Consider the following 16605-nt stretch of genomic DNA (forward strand, 5'->3'; position numbering starts at 1 on the left):
TGATTTATTATGTAAAATCATTGCATATATATGCATAAATACCCTCCTTGTGCGATCAAGTGCCAACATTTGTTGGCTGTAAACTTTAGCTTTTTAAAATTTAATTTTTTAAAATATTTTTTTTCCTTTTTTTAGATATTTTTAAATTTTATTTCTTTTTTTGTATTTTTTTTTTCACTTTTTTGTACTTATTACTGGAGCTTACTCCATTTTTCAGCTGGCAGGTGCTCTGGGGCACATTGAGGGTCTATTATACTTGTCCTTTACTGGCCAAACCATCAAGTTCCAGCACCATTCCAGTGTTTGTTTTTACTTTCGGTGGTTTGCCAAAAATACAAAGTTGTGTTTGCATGACTGGAGATGAAGCATTAAAGCAAGCCTTTTGTTTAACCCTCATTGGGCAAAGTACAAGTGTTCTTTAGAAGAATGTTTTTTCTACTTTCATAACAGAACATATTAAATAGATTTTTTATAACTCTACAAATCAGTCCTTGGGAACTGCACTACAACAATAAATCTCGAGAACAACAATTGATTTTATGCTAATAATAATTCCTTTTCAATATCTTATTTTCTCTCACTGTGATAAAATGCTCCCCATAGATGCTAGATTAATTCTGTTATTATAACGGTACAATATATGCTCACAAAGTTATCTGCTATGCATTGTTCTAGCTTCTCACTTAATGTTTTCTTGAGTCAAGATTCTCTTACCTTTTGGGATTTCAAATCATATCTATTTTTGTTATCTTACGAGAAATTAGGAAGTGATACAATGGTTTGTTTTTGGTTTATGAACCAGGAGAGTTGAAGCCAAGAATCATTCTGCAAGCAGAATATGCACTATAATGAAAAATGCATTGCAATTTTATAGTCTATTCTTGTCAGTTCATTCAGCACATTCATGTCACAGCTTGTCAGGAGCCAGACATAATGTAAGTGGCAGATTGATAGCTTAAAAAGAGATGCACATTCAAAAAAAAGAGAGAATCTGATATAAAAAAATCTGACATATTTTATAAAGTACAGAAATATTTTATTGAGAGTAGCACTTGATACCTGTCCTATGAGCTGAGCTGTGAGACCTCTGCACTGTGTAATGTGGCTTTGTTATTAAACAAAGCCACCTCCAGCCCCAAAGCAATGTGATGTCAGAGCTGTTTTAGTGGTCAGTGGTTTTCCTAAAATCTCTCAATGTATTACTTTTCAGTTGCATTCAGTGTGAATCTATTACGAGACATTTTATTCCAGATGTGGTCTGACCTGTACAGGGGTAGGATTATGTCTCCATCACTGCAGTCTATTCCTCTTTTAATACAAGAAAGTACTTTGCTAGCTTTAGATATTGCAGATTGCATTAAGCCTATGATCCACCAGAACCTCCAGATCCTTTTACATTTCTGACTCCCCCAAATTTACACTTCATAACCTATAAAGATAACCAAAACATGTTTATAATATTTTGTACTATTTGTAACCTCCCTGTCCCTATTATTCTTTAAGGGTAACCTAATCTATCCTTATGTGCTGTCCTTTCAACACATTTACTCTACACATATTGAAGCAGTAATTGTGAGGCTTTCTGATTATTCCTCTGGGGAGCTACCTAAGAGTTAATCCTAGCAAGTCGAATACAAAAACATGGAATACTGAATACATGTGTTGTGGATATATAGGTGAATTTGTGTAATATGTGCCCTTGTGAACATTTCGTGTCCTCCTTCCCACGCTAGTTTGGGGTGAGAATGACCTGATAAGAAGAAAGTTATGGCTGTTATGCCCTGATGGGTCATGAGAAAGAAAGCAGCTGGTAATATACAAAATTTCTTCTCATACTATCAATTGCAAGTTTTTTCATATTATAATGTAACAAGGAAGTTTGGTCAAAATAAGCTAGCAATGATCATGTAACAAATTGATTGGTCAGTGTATAATTGTTAACTCCAGATATCATAGAATTGAAAGCTGACGCTGACAAGTTCTGGATACGCCTTAAAAAACGCCAGCTTCCCCCTGCCTGACTCTTCCCAGATCTTGCTGATGGAGTTGTTGCTGTTTTGGACCATTGTACAAATCCAATAAAGATAAGTACTAACTTTTAATTAAGCAGTGCCTGAGTGTTTTGTGTCGTTCTTTAACACTTCCTGACACTTGTAGTCACACAAATACTTCCACCTTGTTACACATATACATATTTCACCTAGGAATACACCTGTCACCCTAGGATCTTTCTAATATTCACAATCTCCACCAATCCTTGGATACATTAAGTGTACTTTTTATAAGTTAATGATCTCTGATTTTATTGTTTATTGACCTATTATGACATTGGTGTACACAAACTGATGGATATTTTGTCATTTTTGAAATATTGCCTAAAATATTGATACATTGACCCTGATTTATTAAAGCTCTCCAAGGCTGGAGATGATACACTTTCATCAGTGAAGCTGGGTGATCTGGTCTATGATTGAAAACATTTGCTGACAAATAGCAAATTATTTTTAAGAAATCATGGCCAGGTTTGCTGGATCACACAGCTTTACTGATGAAACTGTATCCTCTCAAGACTCGGAGAGTAGGGATGAATGAGAATGCCTCTGGCAAAAATTACCTCAAAGTTTTGGTGGGTTTGCAAAATTTCTTGCAAGTCCCAAATTTGGCCGGATTTACAAAGGCTGTTCTCTCCTATATGTTTGGTAAGCGAGAACGGCCCAGTTCGCCGCGAGACAGATGTTAAAAATTTGGAGAGCTTTAATAAATCAGGCCCATTTACTTTTCAGTTGAAATATACACTTTTTAATGTTTCATTATACAGCCCTGGTTATTTGTCTCCCTATCCCCTGAATAATCTCCTAGATTGTAAGCTCTTCTGGGGTGGGTCCTCTCCTCCTCCTGTATCACTGTCTGTATTTGTCTGTCATTTGCAGCTCCTATTTAATGTACAGCACTGCGTAATATGTTAGTGCTATAAAAATACTGTTTATTAATACTTTTAACAATAAAGGACGCTAAACAGCAAACCACGCCAGGAAAAAGAAGGTTTTTAATATATTACATGTGCGCTGTTTTGTTTTCGCATTGTATACCATTGCATTATCAATGTGGTAGGAGAACTTTGTATGTATTTGATATTTGCTCTTGCTTTTGAATGCAAGAGCTTACCAATCAGTAAACACATTTGTATTGACAAAAATACCCTCTATTTTCTATCAGAAACTCTCCTTGTACATAAACATTTAGGGGTTAGCATAAGATTACCACCAATATTTTAAGGGAGGTATTCTGCAGTTTAAATCATTGCACTGTTTTTAGAGAAGCTTTTCCCCACCTGTGTAATGTAACTGACTGGAGCAGGACAGTGAAGTTTGCCGGGAGCAGATGAAGATATAAACATGCTGTATGTAGACTTAATTATTTTATTTTAGGGATTATTTAAATAATTGCAAATATACAAAAGTCTCAAGGAGTTATAAAGCACACTCCTTTTAATAAAATGGGGCTTTTATGGAAATCATTGGAGCAATATACTTTTACCAAACTATTTAAAAAAAAACAAGTTTCCTGGATCACCAAAATTCATGCTGTCACTTGGTATCAGAAGGAAATGGCCAGGCTGGGGGAGTAGATCGTACAGCATTAGGGATTAGCAAGCTAGTTTTTAAAACTCAATTTCGAGGCAAATTCGTCTGCTCTCGCTTAGCGAGATTGAATTAAAAAAAAAGATTGTGGGCTCTGCTGATCATTCATTGATCAGCTCCGTGTTTGATCCCTGGCACTAGAGACTTGACAATTTTTGTTTACAAAATAAATGCCTTCTGTGCTACTCTCTATATCATCACCAATGAAAATTTAGGTAAATCCCAGGTAAAGTCCTGAAGGTAGCACAAAGCACTGCCCAGCCACTCTATACAACACAACACAACTTGCACTGGGTTTATGAAGATCATCCTCCCATCGATCATACAAAGCTAGATAGAGACAAAGATGTATACCTATAGCAAAGAGGGAGATATTGTGTTAGAATAGGGATGATGGATGATTTACCAACAGATGTTCATCTGGGAAATGATGTGAGTAAATACCATTTGTGTTGGTAATACTTGACTGCTTTTATTATACTTATAAATGAACCATAGAAACAACTGGTGTAAGTAACACTTTGGTCTATTTCATAGAGAGGGGTTGTCAGGGAGAAGGATTTCCTAAAACCCTTTATACATAATATATTATAATGCATTATACATAATTATATGTATATTATACATCATTATTTTGGTTTTAAAACAGATAAAGCTTTCATTTCCTTAGCAAATGTTGTTACATATATTTTTATTTCCTTGTTTTGTATTTGCAATGAATAGTAACATTGTACATTGTGCAACCTTATATATTTACCACAAAATATAACCTGTAAAGTTTGATTTGGGTTTTATGTAACATAGTGTAATCTTAACGTTCAAAATTAGCTTAACTGATCTTTTTTTCATTTTTAGCCCTTTATTTTCCTTTCAATAGTACACTGTTAGGCGTGCAGTTAAGAAAAAATGGTTCATATCAACAGAAGAGAAAGGGAAAGATAGGCTTTCAAGGCATGTGTGCAAAGTATCTATGAGAGATCATAATGGTAGATGCATTAAAAGTAAATAATAATAATTTCCTAATGCTTAAATGCAAAGATACAAAATTATTTTACTGTACCTTTAAAGATGCAACAATATGCTTAATTTACTAAAAATAAGCATTGGTTCAATATGCAATGAGAGCTGTAAATTGTATAACTTTCCTAGTATTTTTCCAGATTGGTTTTCTATGTCTGTGTTTACATACCAACAATGTGATCAATAAATGGTGTACCGGCAGAGGATGAAAATAATAAATTGACTAATGAAATATTTTGCTCTTTGAACTTTCTAATTTGAAAAAAAAAATCAATGACTGTCCCTCATTAGACTTCTCCTTCCTTTTCCAGACCAATGTTTTCTTCCCCTTTTGCATATTTTATTAGGCAGATAAAATAAATAATGATCATCATTGAAAAGAACAGAAAATGACAATGAAGAAAATGAAAAATGTATCCTCAAACTATAGCACGTGAAAGTTTATGAAAATCTACAACAAAGGGACAAAAAGGAAATTTAATAGCACGTCCCTGCAGAGCAAAACTTAAACATATTGTCAATAACATATAAGAGCAGCACTTCTATTTATAAAGCTTTGGAAAAGCTCAGGATCAATGCAGAATTAAATAAAACTCAGACATTCTGGTAGAGAAAGATAAAGGAAGACAATGAAATCACTGTCACAACAACAGAGGTAAAACAGACAGTACATCCTAGAAATACAATGCAGCGCCGCACCTCCCAGCTCATCCTTTCCCTTTTTCAGGCTCAGTGTAGATCTGTATGAATAAAGAAAACTTCAGTACCTCCAACAAGTATTCCTGAATAATGGAATCTAGACAAGGTAGTTTAAAAAGCTTTACGCCTTTTGTTGCTTGATTCAGTATGCTGATTTGTTATCTGTAACCTGAAATATATTTATTTACTTACAAAAGAGTGACTGTAAAAGCTAGAAGAAGATGGATTTAAATTGAATGGAAACAAAAGGAATACCTGTACTTAGAGGCCAACTGTACCTTTGTTTTACGGATTATTGTTATGAGCCAAGCACAATTAACTTTTTTCTATAAACTAAGATCTTGCCATGGTTCATAGCTCCCTACATAGCCACTGACTTAAGTCTTAGGGCACCCAAATTTGGACATTTTCTAGCATGTAAAATTCCCATTTTTAGTACGCTTTTAGTGTAGGGATAGTCCCTTTGCAAGAGCAGTTTTTTTTTTTCTTGAGCTTTAAATGTAATGGTCTATATCTGTGACAATCTTGAAAGTAAAAGCTATCAGGATCATTTACCACATCTGAAAGGTGCTATCTAGTCTACAGCCATATTATCTCATGGCTTAACTCTGAAATAATGTGTTGTTAAAAAATAAATGAGAAAGTCATAGATAAGATCTTCTAAGATGACCAATGAGTACCTAAATACACTGTGCCTAAAAAGTTCTGTTAACATGATAATAACCACAGACTGATAAATATTGTAATAGCATACCCTTTGCTTCATATATAAGTGTTTTATCAGATACTAAGACTACTGTAGAAGGTGTTTCCAAAAAAAAAAAAGAGCCTTGACTGGAGGTAACATCCACCGATTTCCCGCTGGCATCACTCCTGGAATCTACTGCAGATGCTCGCATCACCCGGAGATCAGCCACCGGGTGATGCGAGCAGGGGAGTGAGCAGGGCTGGACATCCCCACCGCATCACCCGTCAAGATGTGTGACATCTTCCGGGTGATGCGATGGATTGTGGGGACAGGAAATTTTAAAGCAGATTACTATGTAATCTGCTTTTAAATTTTTTTTACAGTAAAAACACATAAAAACACACAATAAAAGTTTAAAAACACATTTTAGTGCACCAAGCATCATTGCCCAGTGTCCTGATTTACATTTTGCCCACTATTAGCCCTGACCTTGATCTGACCTTTTGATGACTAAATCACTTCCTGAATGTCACATTTCATCACTTTGTCTTTGACCTTGATTGTTCCTGACTGTTTGCTGGTGACTGCATGGCATCCAAAAGGCCTCTCACCGGCGCAATCGCTGTTTTGGAGGAATTTTAAAGCAGCGATAGCGATTTGGAGTCCCTTGTGGAATTGAGCGATAGTGATTCACCAAGAAATTTGTCATCGAACAGCGAAAGTGAACTGAGGTCAGTGCTGTGCTACCTTTTTGAAATTTTTTGCTAATTTTTTTTTTTTGCCAACATGTGTGCTGCTCTGTGCTAACTTTTAAAAAAAATTAAAAACATGTATGCTGCTCTGTGTTTGCTAACATTTTGAATGTTTTTGCTATTTGTTTTTTTTTATGCAAACATATATGCTACTCTGTGTTTGCTAACATATTACTTGCAACCTTCACACTATTAAAAAAAACATATCCTAAAATACATTTTTTATTTTGTTTTTTGCAGGTACGCTGGACAACAACAAGGTGCTCCACACCTGAGGTTTGCAAGAAGCAGAAAGTGGGAACCTGTGACCAAGGATGACATTTGGCTGTTTTTGGGCTTGGTGATCCTGCAGGGAGTTGTGGGCAAACCCGTGCAGAAGTGGTACTGGTTCAAGAACAAAATGATTGCCGCTCCATTCTTTGGCACAGTCATGCCAGAATACCGCTTTTCCCTCATCATGAAGTACCTGCACTTGGCAATGAAGAATTTGATGAGACTACCCATCCTGGACCAAAACTCAAGAAAAATTGGGAAGTGTCTCAGATGATTCTACAAAATTTCCAGCAAACCTTTGTGCTATAAAGAGATGTCAGCATTGACGAAAGTCTAATGGCTTACAAGGGGAGGCTCAGCTGGGTGCAGTACATTGCGTCAAAGAGGGCACGATTTGGCGTGAAAACCTATATGCTGTGCGAATCCTCATCTGGCTACATATGGAATACGGTACTGTACAATGGAAAAGGGACACAGTTCAATCCCAGATACAGCCATTATGGATTGGCAACATCTTCAGTGCTATCCCTCATTGAGCCATGGCTAGGTCAGGGCTATTGTGTCACAACTGACAATTTCTACACCTCTCCTGAGCTTTATGAGTTCTTTCTGCAACACAGAACAGATGCCTATAAAACCGTTAGGGCTAACGGGCGCAACCTGCCATCAATGTTTGCAAAATGGAAGCTGAAGATAGGAGAAATTGTCACCTGGCAGAAAAGCAAGATGATGGCCTTGAGATGACGTGACAAGAAAGATGTGTGCCTGATGAGTACTGTCCATGATGCCTCCACTGTTCTGGTACACACATAACGTGGGAAAGAAGTTATGAAGCCACAGGTGGTGATTGACTTCAACAACACCATAGGAGGTGTCGACAGAGCTGACCAAGCCATGACATTCTACCCAGCGATGAGGAGACAGCAAAGAAGATGTACTACAAAAAGATTTTCAAGCATCTTGTTGAGCAGTGCCTATGGAATGCCTACGTTCTGTACAAAAAAAAGAGACCTGTGAATAATTCGGAGTTCATTTTGCAAGTTTCCCATAGTCAAGAACCACCAAACATCATCAGTGGCTATGAATAAACCTGGACGTCGTGCTTCCACCGCTGTCAACCCAGAACGCCTGACCAGTCGTCACTTCGTTGAATACATCCCACCAACCCAGAAGAAGGCGGCACCTACAAGGATGTGCGTGGTTTGCTGCTCAAAGACTGATGACAGAGGAAGGAAGAAACGCAAGGAAACCAGGTTCTACTGTCCTGACTGTGATGCTGGGCTTTGTGCAGCACCCTGCTTCAAAATCTACCACACCCGGGTTGTCTACTAAAAATGTAAATATTTTTTTTCTAAAATCTGCATTTACCTTATATTAATATTTATCAATAATATTGCACCCTTGTTTGGTAAATTTCAGTGAGAAATTTTTGATTAAAATTTGATAAATTACATTGTTGTGGTCTTATGTTTCATTACTTTTTATAATAATGATTTATATTTATGTATTATATTATAATTTATGATTATAATATAATAAATAAATATAATTATTATTCTGGGAGTTAATCCTAAGAATTACAGGCCCACATTATAAACAAAAATTTCTATGCAAAAAAAAATAGGATCACTTTTTGCATCAAAAAACTGACAGAATTAGAAAGCTAGGGGGGTTAAGTTTTGTTGAGTGACCAGTTGGAATTGATGCATAGCAGTTGCCATTATGCAGTAAAACAGATTTCAAACTTCAAGAGGAACTGAAATGCCGCCAGTCTTCTGCTCAGTATTCTGGTACTCCCATATGGGCTAGTAGTCCAGGGATACAGGATACAACAGTACACAAAGTCTCCATCTTCACTGAAATATGGTAGGAGTGTCACCCCTCTTGTCCTATAAACCATTATTTTACCTTCCAGTCTCAGACAGTTCTTTTAGCCTGGATTTTAAAAGTTTAGATGCTTGTTTTGACAGACTTAGGTCACGTATTAAATTATTGAGCTGTTCTTGGGAGAACTGCTGGTTTGATGAAACACTTCCTTCATATTCACTTCCACAGCTAACTCCTGGATTACTCTCCAAACCCTGTATATCCTCCATGTTGGATACAGGAATATCAGCGAGTGTACTGAACACTGGTATGGGAACATCACCACCAGGTGAAGCACAGGTTGTTGCCGATTGCAAATCAGGGTACTCCCACTTGTTTTTCTTGTAATGATTGAAACCTTTTACATTCTCAGCACTAAAAATAACAATCATTATGATGATGTTTGGGCTCTCGCCAAAAGGTACACCAAATTTCAAACTTTTCAGTTTTCCATTTTTCCACTGACGTAGACACTCTACACAAGTTTTGCATACAATATGGGGAGCCCAATTCTTATCTTGGTCCCAGTTTAATAGCAAAATATGCAAGATATGCTTGTTTCACAAATTTTTGCTGAGAATATTCACCACAAAGGTAGCAAAATACATTAGGGTTATTTAACCCCCCTGACGGTATTCCTGAGTGTGGCTCAGGGTGGTTTCCCTAAAGCGATAACCCCGAGACACACTCAGGATGGAATTGCCAGGGAGTTTAGAACTCCTACCTTGTTTCCACGTTCCAGCAGCGTCCTCAAGCAGTGCCCGCAGTGTCCTCTAGCAATGTCCGTGGCGTCCTCCAGTGATAACCTGGCGATGTGAACATTGGGTATGCGAACCCAGAGGAAGTAGATGCCGGCCGGGCATCTGCTTGAGAGTCTTAGGATCGAGGGCAGAACCATTAGGCAAGTAGGCAAGACCGGGCGGGAAATTTAAAATAATGAGGATTTTTAATTGTACCCCTACATTTAAAAATTGTCATTAACCATACCGCCAGGGAGGTTAAACAACTTTTTCTTGAAGAACTCATATGTCTGTAAAAAAAGAAAATGTATGAATAAAAGGAAGGCAAATAAAAGTTTCATGAAAATAATGCTACGTTGAATATATAAAATGCAAAACATCAGTGTAAAAAAAGATTGATAATAATATGCTGTGTTAGCATTTGTTGTTGGTAAAATCATCTATTCAAATTTCTGTATCACAAGAACTAGAGCCAATTCTATGAAACTGATGTCATTTCTGGATTCAACAGACCTGAAATACACTAAATATATTAAAAAATTATTGGCAAGTGAAAAAAACTTTTTTTTTCTAGCTGTGTAAATATATAGATATAAATCATATTACAGACAAAGGAAGGGGAACAATCTACTATATTTTATCTAATTTTGACAAGTGGTTCCTCACTCCTTGTTAAAAGTCATTCGGCCTCTACTGTTTTAGATCTGCTTGTGCCTATTAATAATATTTTTTAGATTTCACAAATAGAAGATGAAATTTTGACCAGTTAGTACAAACCAAAACATTTTAAATGGATCTGAGTTTCTGAGATGCAATTTAGGTAACCTAAAAAAATACAAATATTTTATGCCTTAATTACGTACCAGCAGGTGTAACATATTAATATCTCAAGCAATCACAAATCTGTAATCTTGATTGTACCTCATCTCCCTACAACTCAAAATTTCTTTCTTCACTTTCAAATTTTATTCATATCTTTTGTGCTGTTTCCTTTGTTTTTTTCATTGTTCTACTACTTCTATCTATTAACACTCTTTTTTGTATTCAATAGCATGATTAAAAGCCCTCTTTTTCAATGATTTCTGTTTATTATTCAACAGTTATTAATGCAGAGATATTTTACTTTGGCTACTGTTAACCTTTACCACTATATGATGATCATCATTTTTTTTAATAAAAGTTTAATAAAAATGTTCGGACATTCAACGGTTTCTCTACATATTTGAGCAGTTAGGCAAATCTACTGCTGTATCTCCCAATGATCATTCTGTATATCTCAGAGAAGTGTGTGCAGGGTAGTGCAGACGACATTTTTTTACTGCCACCAGCTGCTGGTTGATGGCTTTTATTGACATGCAAGGACTGAAAGTGACTAACCTTCCTCAGGGTCTTTAAAGGTGAAGATGTTGTGCAGAAATCAACTTTCAGTTTTTGGCCATTGGGATGGCCTAGCTGTCAACCAGTAACAGACAAAAGACAAGGCTATATCACAAAGGCATTAGGGTACAGTAGACAATAACATCAAGAAAAATGACACTAGTCAAACTCAAGGGACACCAAAGTGCACTTTGACTGAATAAGGGCAGCAAGCTGCATAACAAGGTCTGTACAAGGCAGCTGACAGCATAAAGCACAAGCAAAAAGCAGGAATAAACACTACTAAGCAAACCTAAGCAGATAACCCATAGGAAGTTATAGTGCAAGAAAAAAATATAAATAAATAAATAACAATTACCAGGCAACATGCTGGATGATAGGAAAAAGGTTAAATACAATTATAGAATCAATCTTACAAAATGTGCACAGTAAATGTGCTCAATCTGCAAGAATTGCAGTGGTATAAATCTGTGGGAGGGGGTCAAGAATGGGATGTTGTCATAGGGTAGGTATAAAGGCAGGTATGGGCTCCAGTTCTCAAAAAGGACATTGTGGAACTAGAGAGAATACAGAGAAGGGCTAAACAAATAAAAGGAATGGAGGGGCTCAGCTATGAGGAGAGCTGTATGACTATTTAACTAAGCACATCATAAAGTCGATCAATGAAAACCCAAAGGCATGAAGATCACAAGGATTATCAGATTGTGTTTGTGCAATTTCACATAACTCTTTTTATCCAAAGCCATTTTTTCATTGCATACAGAAGGTTAACATTTGTGTCCCATTAGAGAATTTAGTAGGATAATTACAGTTCTATTTGATATCAGAACAAGTGTCCCTATTACAAGATCTTCTCATTATCCTTATTCTGGCACCTACTCACAATTTGGCAGTTTCCATTACTTCCAGTACCAGTGACGATGATCTGTAGAACAAAGGTCCTGATTTATTAAAGCTCTCCAAGGCTGGAGAGGATACACTTTCATCGGTGAACCTGGATGATCCATCAAAAATGGAATGGATCAGGCCCAGGATTGAAACTATTTGCTAACAAATAGCAAATGACTTTTAGGAAATCCATTCCATGTTTGCTGGATAACCCAACTTCACTGATGAAAGTGTATCCTCTCCATCCTTAGAGAGCTTTAATAAATACGCTCCAAAGAGAGGACACATCAAATGGCATACCAATCTGAATAATGGTTACAATCATTTTCTTATCTCTCCAAAACTGAAAAAGAAACTTTTAGGTTAAGACTACAATTTCCACTGATTCTGGTGGTTGGAATTTATGCATTCTAAAAGGACATATCTTTCAGGAAATGGTATTGTATCAAATATGAAAAAGATTCATATTCATATAATGTCAAAAATATTGTAAACTATTTCAAGCTATTTCTAGAATTATGATGAATTTCACTAGGGCCCATTACATGTAACTGCATTTGACACTAATGGAATGAGTTTACAGAAGTGTGAATGGAGAGTAGCCATTACAAGAAGAGTGTGAAAAGGCTGCAAATCTTGCAAGTGTTATAAAGACAGAACTAAAAGGCTTTCATGTTCTAAACCAATTATACTGTTTCACATAATATTAAGTAGAAATATGACAAAAATCATTGTTTTAGATGAGTTTTTTTTTTAAAAAAAACAACCACACCCTGCAAACTTTAGCAAAAGAAAAGTGTTTATTGTAATCCAGTGGAAACCGTGTTTTTTTTTTTATATATTTACCACCAGTTTATAGTAAACAAGTTTTTATGTCAAAGTTTGGATAGTGTTGTACCCTTCTCTCATAATTGCGAACAGAAGAGGAGATGATGTTTTCAGTGACACCTGATGGAGTAGCCCCAAATCATTCTGGCAGGTGGAAGTTGGCTGATGATAGGACCAAGAGCAATATCAATGTTTGTATGCAGTTTTAGATGCTAATCATGTGAATAAACTTTAGGTTAAATTAAAGTTAAAAAACAAAAAGTTTGAGCAGGCAGGTTCTTTATTGCAGAAGAGACAGGCAACGTCTCTGTAAGGGAACTTACATGCCTGTTCTCTAATTTTTACATAAACTCACCTCTCTTCTCTCCATTGCTGGTAACCTCCCCTCTAAAATATATTTTATAGGCTACCAAATACAATTAACATGAAGGGTTCATTTATTTAAAACACCTTCTTCACTACTGACAGGCAAACCAATATATATCTTACATGTAACAGGTAAATACAATCATGCACTGGTCATCTCATACAGTATTGGTACAGAGGTCATTGTGAATATGACATATATTGATGTTGTAAATTACCTTGGAAGCTGCCTCCACGTTATGGGGCTGATTTATTAAAGCTCCAAGGCTGGAGAGGAGACGGTTTAATCACGATGGATGATCCAGAAAACATGGAATTAATTTGCTATTTGTTAGCAAATGTTTTGAATCCTGGACCAGATCAATTCCAGGTTTGTTGGATCACCCAGCTTCACTATTGAAAGTATGTCCTCTCCAGCTTTGGAGAGCTTTAATATATCAGGCCCTATATTGGAAGTACACATTAGGGATGAGTGTCCGGCATTCTCGTGAAAATTTCCTGGAACTTCTGGGTCAGTGAAATTTCGGCGAACCGATTCTGCGGACCCATTGGTAGTTCCAGGAAACCATTACAGGAGGATTAACAGGGCTGCATTCATTCGTGCAGCCCTGGGAATTCTCCTGTGTGCGATCCCCGGCACTAGAGGTTAAATGGGGACAAGTCTCCCATTCAAAACCTCTAGTGCACTCTGATTGGCTGAGCAAAGGAAAATCCTGATGACGTTTGAGATTTTCCTTTCCGAAGTGTGCCAGGGATCAGACACTGAGCTGACCAATGAACAATGAATGCAGCCATAGCTGCATTCTTTGATCAGCACAGCTTGCGGGACTTTTCTTTTAGAATTTTTTTTTTCAATTCCAAAATTCGATCTCAATTGGCGAATTTACACCGGCCGTTCTCGCTTAAAATTTTGGTAAGTGAGAACGGCCGAATTTGCAGCGAGATCGAGTTTAAAAATCTTACTCGCTAATCCCTAGTACACATCTTTATGGCCAATGGAGACTCAATACATATTGAGTTCTTCCATGGGCGGACTGTTCACTGGTCTCACCATTAATGATGGTGGGAACAATGATTTTCTGCTCCTCGCTGTTGTAACACGTATATGACCCTCCCTTCTTCTTACACTATATGGGTCACTTTGCTGTCATGGTGTAGAGCTGTAAGCATGTATGTAGAGAAAATAAGCTTTTCATTACAAGCTGTCTGTACAACTCTACACAGTTGTCATTATTACTCATTACTATTAACTTGTATTATAATGTGACAGAACATATTCATAGGTGTCTGTTAAATGTTTGTTTCTCATTTTACATTGGCATTTATTTGACTACTTCTAAACATTTAGCGCAATCATTGTGGTGTCAAAGCTGCCAGACAGCAAACAAAGTAAACAAAATATGTTTTGTATTTTCTCTCTGAAGCTGCCTCCACAATATATTGCATTCTGAAGAATAAAACTATATGTATTTATAAATAACAATGTGTCCCACTTTCCAAAGGCCGCAAAGTGGACATACAATAATGCAAATCAAGATATCCTGCTGACAGAAACGATAAAACAGCGGTACGTGTTTCACAAAACAACAAGTAGACTCCATGGGCATTGATCGTAAGCTAAGCACATTTGAAATAAATGTGGAGTGATTATAGTACACTTTGTCTCTTTACTAGTCTGACCTTCAACGCTAAACTAGCTCATTGCCGCTGTATGCAATCCGTTTATTTTTCTGCTCATCAGAACATTCAAACATTTGAACAATAAGTTTGTTCACTTTGTGGCTTTATCAGTAGTGATCTTTTGATTTTTGCATTTTCTGTTTCTCTTTTCTATAATGTGGTTGTATGACCATGTAGGTGTTATACAAAAGGTTTTCCTAAAAAAATAAAAATAAAAATGTATATAGAAGAACAAAACAAGAAATCAGTGATGAACAACTGTGAAAAGGAATCTGATTGCTTATTTGAAGATTACGAAAACCTCTTGAACAACCTTTTTTTTTCATGAAATATTCAAAGCCACTGTTCAATGATTGTAAATTGTACCGAGGAAGAGTAAACAGGTCTTTAGCTCAGGAAACATTAATACACAGATAATGATCACAGGTTAAATGGGCGTAATGGGGTGACTATGGTTTTTTCTGCAGTGACTTTTTTCTGTGCTTAGATGGACATGTAGTTTTAAATTGTCAAGCACATTGAATCCAAACTAAACTTAACTTGTAACAAACTGGTAAAGGTTGTTTATTGCAGGTGACAGGTGATCTCCCTTCTGCAATAAAATAAACATATCAGCTTGATCACAATGTAATTACATTCACCTTTGCACTTTGGTTTATCTCAGGTGCCAGCATCTTTACCCAGTTTTTTTTAGGGATCTGGTTATGAATACACAGGGATTACATACTCCTGCCTGGCATATCAACATATTCTATGTTGATATACCAGACAGGAGTATATAACGCTTGTGCATACACATGGGAGCAAATTTTTTACCTACAGCCAGGGTATGGTGGGATCCTTGCTATTGTACAGTAAACTGTACATTCACAGCTCATTGTTCACTGAAGAAAAGATTCAGTGAACAATGAGGCAAACAGGTAACTTTATTTTATTGCAGAAGGGAAATGATATGTCTCTTCTGCAATAAGGAACTTGCCTGAAATAGCCTGTTTGACAATGCAAGATGCATGCTAAAACTGGATTACAGCTTTCAATATATATTCTGTAATGTTAGGCATCTACATTATACTGGATGCACTTACTATTTTGCCTGTTGTTTAGGTTTATAAATATACACACAACATAATTTATCTGTTTTCTTTAAATACATTGCTTTTCATTTTAATATGTTGAACTGCAGTTTAATTTTTTTGATGATTCCTATTTTATGTTACAAACACCTCCAAGAATACCAATCACATAGACCACCTTTGCACACATTTTTCTGCATGTTACTGGATTTTTCAGAGGTGTTATCTGTGTCATCTTAAGCAGACTGAAGACAATTTAGCTTCTGTAGGGACTATAAAAATACTAATATTTACTATTAAAAATACAGATAGAAATTGTTACTCTTTTCAACAAAAAATAAAAATCTGCTAAGTTCACATGTAATGAGCTACAATGAAAGGCCTTTTTACACTTATTAATTACACAATTAATAAGCTTTAGGGCATTTTCTTAAAGTAAAATATTTGTGTTTTTCCATATCTCTGGTACAGCAGCAGTGTCACCCTAAGACTACAGATTGCCCTATTTTGCGTTCATTACTAAAACGTCTTTAAGCATTGTTTGTATAGTGCACAGAACATAGGACATGATACAGATTGTATTTTTGTACTAATCGACAAATAAAACAAAACTTTCGATTCCATTCTTTGCAAAGCAAATAGGAGCAAACAGTAAAAGTTCATTGTTGGGGTCTACATATAATTTAGTGTTTGTAATGACACATTTAAAAAGAA

The sequence above is a fragment of the Pyxicephalus adspersus genome, chromosome 1 (assembly GCF_032062135.1).
Source record: "Pyxicephalus adspersus chromosome 1, UCB_Pads_2.0, whole genome shotgun sequence".
Classification (NCBI taxonomy): Eukaryota; Metazoa; Chordata; class Amphibia; order Anura; family Pyxicephalidae; genus Pyxicephalus; species Pyxicephalus adspersus.